Below are 6290 nucleotides of genomic sequence, written 5' to 3'. Positions count from 1 at the left end.
ACCCCTGACCCCGCTCGGACCCCCGGGAGCAGCGCGAAGCCGGGGCCAGGCGCTTAGGGCATGAATATTTCAGTGCTGGCGAAACTGCCCTCTGCCGATGTCATGGCACCGGCTGCTGTGACAACTCGACGAATCCCCCAAAGGGGCAAGGAGGAAGCCAGAGTAAGCGGCCCCAGGTGCATGCGGGAGCCATGCTCCGCAGGGCCGCCCACTGTCCCGCAGAGGGGTGGGGGCCAGGCTGGCCTCGGGCGGAACGGGGAAACACTCCCGGGAAGCCAGAACGAGCGGGTGCCCAAGTCTAGGTAAGCCTGCGCCATCTGTTGGCTTTAAGCGCCCCCTCTCTGCTCCCAAAGTCGCTCTGAGCCCGAACGGGGCTGTCCCTCCAGTCATTGGGACCACTTAGCTGTGTTGGCTCAACCAGCTGGCTTCGCCTACTCCACTCATACTCTCCCATCTGTGCCCTCTCCATCAATCAAAGCTGACAATATCCCCAGGTGCTTACAAATGAGGGCCCCGAATTAGAAGAAACCTGCGCTGTCACCTGAGGACCCTCACCCATGCAGGGTGCACACCTGAATAAGGGTCTACAAATTTCTTTTTGCACATGTATAAGGTTGGAGACTTCATGACTTTTCCAGACAGCTGGAAACAGGAAGAGTCTATACTGGCATCCTTGAAGATGGTCATTCCCTGACCTTGATCTTTACCTCCCAGGGCTAAACATTCTGAATTCTTTTAACCATTTATCATATGACTGGATGTCTGGACCTGTATCAGCATATTGACAATAGCTGCCTGGAGTCAGGCACTGGGCTGAGACTTTTGGCCTGACTTCATTCTAATCGCAACACAGCTTTTCTGGTAGGTGTGTCATTAGCATGGCTACAGGAATAAAACGGGCTTTAGGGAGGTGCATATGGAGAAGGCAGTGGCACCCCACTCGAGTACTCTTGCCTGGAAAATCCCATGGATGGAGAAACCTGGTAGGCTGCAGTCCATGGGGTCTCCAAGAGTCAGACACGGCTGAGCGACTTCACTTTCACTTTTCACTTTCATGCATTGGAGAAGGAAATGGCAACCCACTCCAGTGTTCTTGCCTGGAGAATCCCAGGGATGGCAGAGCCTGGTGGGCTGCCGTCTATGGGGTCGCACAGAATCAGACACAACTGAAGTGACTTAGCAGTAGCAGGGAGGTGCATGAGTTACCCATGTGGTGGAGTCAGGTACTGAACCTAGAATCTACCTGCTTCCAAAGCTCCTGTTCTTTACCATTTACTCATTATTGCTAATATATGCTAGCTAACTGAAATAGGTTCTGGGGATGTGACAGAGGAAGAAATAGGCTTGGTCCTTGTACCTTGCAGAGCTTCTCTAACGGGAAAAACAGTCAATGAAACACAAAATCAGGTAAAATTACAGTCAGAATTGGTGCTAGGAAGAGGAATATTTTAATGGTACCTGGCTTAGGGGACCAGGGAAGACTTCTTGGAGGAGATAACACTGAGCTGAGATCTGAGGGCTGCACAATGGGGAGAGAGAGAGTGGGTTTTAGGCAGAAGAAACAGTATGTGCAAAGGCCTCATGGTGGGAAGGAACTGGTATACATAAGGAAGGGAAGGAAGTCTAGAAGGGCTGGGGCGCTGCAAAGGGTGAGGAGGTCAGTGAGTGTAAAGCCACAGTGGGAGCAGGGCCCGGACACACAGAGCATGTTGGCTTAATCAGGGTTTGATCTCTATCCTAGGAGTGGAGGCTTTGAAGCAGATGGTTGGGGTGGAGGTTGAGGGGTGGGAGTGTCATGAAAATAGGAAAAACAGGGAATTGATTGGGAGGTGATAGATGATAAGAGCATCTTTCTTCAGTTAGAAATATTTACTTACCATCTACTGTGTGCCAGGAAGTTCTCAACCAGGAACAAACCGCACATTTCAGACTAAATCCATCTTGCCCCCCATTTTTGTACAGAGAGTTTTAGCAGAACGTAGACATGCCCATCGGGTTATGGCTCCTTTCATAGTAAAACTGCAGAGTTAAGGAGTTGCAACAGAGATTCTTCAGTCCACAAAGCATAAGATATTTACTATCTGGCCCTTTACAAAAAAGTTGCTAAGCCCTGGGAATCTTGACACTGGGATACATCAGTGGATAAAACACACACAGAAATGTATGCACACAAATCTCCCCCCCCACCACCTCCCGCCCCAGAGCTCACATCTCTGTAAGCTATCTCAGCTGTCCAGGTATCAGAGTCCTGGCCTGGGGTGGTGATGTAGAAATGGAGGGAAGGGATACTCAGGAGGTAAAAAATCTACAGACTTGGGAGATGGAGTGATGCTGGGGGTAGAGAGGGAAATGTCATGGAGACCCCAGGTTACTGGCTTGTGGAAATCAATGGACAGGGTGCTATTCTCTGAGATAGGGAGCAAGGGAAGAGGATCAAGAGGGAAGAGAAGCGAGCCGCACCCCCTCCCCCACTCCCTGCCAGGGTGTGTAGAGTGTGAGAGGCCAGTGCAGTGACTGAGTGCAGAGTCAGGGAGGCCACTGGACACACGAGTCTGGGGCCTGAGGACAAAGGGCAGGGCTGGAGATGTGGTCTGACAGGTCTCAGGGAGTCACAGTTTCAGATGGTGATGGAGCCAGGAGTTGGGAGATCTGGTTTCTAAATTTCAGACAGCTCTCTAACTGGTTTTGACCTAGACATGACTTCTCTTAAGACTCCTGTTCCTCATTCATAAAATGAAACTACTGGAAGAGGTGCTCTTCAAAGTTTCTCCAATCTTAAATCCTTCTTTCTGCTTTGCCACCTCTTCTCAAACTATGACTCCCCAGGCTTTCTCCAGTCATTTTACAAGTGAACAAAACAGCACTGAATTCAGCTGAATTCACCTCCTCCAATGTGGGCATCATACTTCTGTTCATAGAAATTCTTGGGCAGCCACTGTTATTCCACAAGCATTTGTCAAGTGCCCGCTCTGTGCCAAGAACTGTGCTAGGACCTAGGGTGTCTGTCTGAGTGCAGCCCACCCACAGAACTGCTTTGAGTGTGTAATAGGGGATTCAAAGCAACTGTGGTCATGTAGTGATGGAAGAGCTGAGAATTCAAATAGGGGAAGATGAGGTGACTCAGTTCAGCAACAGCATAAAGCTGCTACCCACCCTAGGCTGGAGGGACGAAGAGAGGGAAGCAGTCACCAGGATCAGGGCACACAGCACAAGATGGGAGCACAGTGGAGCTGGCAGGTGGGAGCCAGAGACACAGTTCTACCAGAGACACTGCTTGAGGTCAAGGATGAAGAAGAGACACCCTGGCTTCTCTCCCCCAGCTCTGGCCTCCCCCAGCACCTCTCTTTGGCTGACCCCAGCCAGAAGCTGCAGACCCAAGTGGGATTTGGGGTCAGTCCTGCTGTGATTTGAAGCAAAGCAGAGGAGCCGGGAGTGGATCTGCCAGGAGCAAGCCCACACTGCACACTGGGGACACAGCTATGAATAACAGGCTGTCTTTGAGGCACTCCCAGTCCAAGAGGGGACAGATATATAAATCAGGTACAGGCTGACAAGGTAGGTGTCACAAAGCGGAGAGGTAGTCCAAGGAGAGTGGGGTGATGGATTCTCAGGAAAGTTGAGTCCAGAAAAGCTGTCTGGACCACGAGACTTAGGGCTGAGTTTTGCTACGATGAACAGGAATTCCACAGGGAGCAAAAGCACAGCGGCATCTCGGGTGGAGGGAAGCGTGTGAGCAAGGTCCGGGGACATGTATGTGGACTCTCCCCGCAGGAGCCGTGGAAGCCTTCTGACCCTGTAGGCGAGTAGCAGCCCTGCCATCCACACACCAAGCAGCCAAATGCAAGATGGCAGCATCTGCAGGAGACTCTGAGCTGGTCAAGGGAACTCAATCTCTATGCCCTGAGCCAGCGCCTTCTCCTCTCCAGGGGATTATTCCCTGGAATGCTAGCCTTTCTTCCTGACTGGAGTTTCCATCTCTCAAACCATTTCAGGGTTGTCCACCAAGAGCTCAGAGTTCTCCCCATCTGCCTCTCCGTAGGAAACCTTTGCCTCTCCCCCAAACCTGTGGGGCACCTCTTACCACTTTATGTGACTTTGGACAAGTCTCTTGGCCTCTCTGAGCTCTGGTTTCCACTTCTGCAATTACGATCATGATGCCCGCTCAGCCTTCCTCCTGGGGCAGTGAGAGAGCGCTTTGACAATCGTAAAGAACCATGGAGATGCTGCCAGCCCAGGGCCCAGCATCATACAGACCTCCCTCCTCCTGGGCGGAGCTCCCTGCTGAGGAAGGACCAGGCCCTGCTCTAATAACTGAAAGGGAAGGCCCTCTACCACCGTCTCCTGGCCACAGGGCACAGCACGTGGCCCAGGCCAGCCAATCAGAAGCTCCCCTCTCAACTTTGAACCTTGAAGAGAATCACAAAGTTTAGAACTAGTTTAGAGTAGTTCAGAAGTTATGGAAAGTACCAAACCCTGCCTGACAGCACTTGAGGCCTGACCTGGGCTTCATTCTCAGCTGTGTTCTTGGCGACCCGCTTTCTTTGGTCCCTCTCTGTTTTCTGGGCCTATCCTCCAGCCTCTGTGTGGTTCTATAAGAACTCTCCCTTATCTAACTAGCAAACTCATTTTCTGCATCAGCTAGCCAGAGGCTATTTCTGTTGCTAGCAACTATGAGGACCCTGCCAGGTATGGACCATATGAAGATTCTCCTGTCAGTTGTAAGGGATTACAGTGCAACATGGGGTCAGATTTGCCAAGGTACCTCCATCCCTTCTTTTCCAAAATTTAAGAAAGAAGGAAAGAAAGGGAAAAAAGGAAGGAAGGAAGAAATCGAGAGTAAGAAAGAGGGAGGGAAGTAAGGGAGGGAGGGAAAGGGAGGAAGGAAAGACGGAAAAGAAAGAATTGATATATTGGCTCTTCCTATATCAGAATGACCTTGTCCATGTTTCTCCAGAAGTGGCCACATCTCTGAGTGGGTTCATCTTTAGCTCAGAGATACATTTGACTTTAGGATCCTCAAAGGCAGAGACAATGTCTTTGTTCATTCATCTAGCAAGCATTCCTGGAAGGTCCATAGTGTGCCAGGCTCTGGACTGGGGGCTAAGAACACAGAGAAGCATATGACCTCTTCTGGCCCTCAGAGAAGCTGTAGTCCAGTTGGAATGACAGCTACAGAAATAAGTAGCTGGGAGGCATAAGACAATGCTATTCGAAGCCAGGACCAGGTGCAGCAGTGACAGAGGGGCTCCAAATAGGTTACAGTTTCCTAACCAAGAAAACTGGGCAAGACTTCCAAGAGACGAGACCCCTGAAGCAGAGCCTTGTAAGATGAGTGTGCTTGGCCAGACAAGGTCAGCAAGCGCATCTGTGGTAGAAGGGCTGTGTGTGTGCCAAGTCACGGGGGCATCACATGGTTCAGAGACTTCAGGCAGGGGAGCAGTAGGGCTGGGCCCAGTTGTGCTGGGAGGGGTGAGAGAGGAGGTCAGGAGAGGGGCATGGGCTGGGTCATGAAAGGCTGGTCTGGCACACCTGGGCCTGGCGGTCACTCAGCAAATGATGCTGGAGGCAGAGGGGGCTGGGCTTGGAGGCAAAGATGCCCCGTATGATGCCTGACGATACTAAAGAGTATGATGGGCTAAAGGATGGAGAGGAAGAGACTGCATGGCCCCGCAGTGGCCCTGGGCTGGCATCTTGGAGGAACGGGCACCTCTGCTTCACTGTCTCTATATCCTTAAAATGCCAAATACTCCGGTGGCCCTCTGGCACTCTTCGTGAGAAAGAACGGGAGGAAAGGAGCCAAGGGAATCCAAGTCTGCTCTTTTAAATCTGTCCTGCCTATTAAACCACCTGGGACTGAACTGGCTCCCCGCTGGGTCCCCCAGCCCCGACTGGGGTGCTTTCCTCCCCTCCTTCCTTCCCCAAGAATGGAGGTGAGGCAGGGGGTATAATGGGTCTTAGCCAAATTCTCTGAGCCTCAGTCTCCTCGGTTGTAAGTGAGCCCCCAGCCTCCCCGAGGGCCTCCCAAGGTTGCCATTCAGGACGAAAGAGAAAAACACACGCTCAAGTGCTTTATAAACCGTGAAAACAAAACAACACTCACAAACAAGCCTCATCCCTGTGAGGGCCGATTATGATTTTTAACGGACATAAACGCCTCTCCTCTGGGCGCCCTCCATAACAGCCTCCCTCTCCCACTTCACGTTCCCTGCCCGCCCCCTCGGTTCCCAGCCCTGAGCTGTGGCAGAGCCCCTTTGTCGCTTCCTGTCTGCATCCCGCCCGCTCCCCTCTCC

This window comes from Bison bison, unplaced genomic scaffold (assembly GCF_000754665.1).
Source record: "Bison bison bison isolate TAMUID 2011002044 unplaced genomic scaffold, Bison_UMD1.0 scf7180017864309, whole genome shotgun sequence".
NCBI classification, from domain to species: domain Eukaryota; kingdom Metazoa; phylum Chordata; class Mammalia; order Artiodactyla; family Bovidae; genus Bison; species Bison bison.
This window is presented reverse-complemented; position numbering follows the sequence as displayed.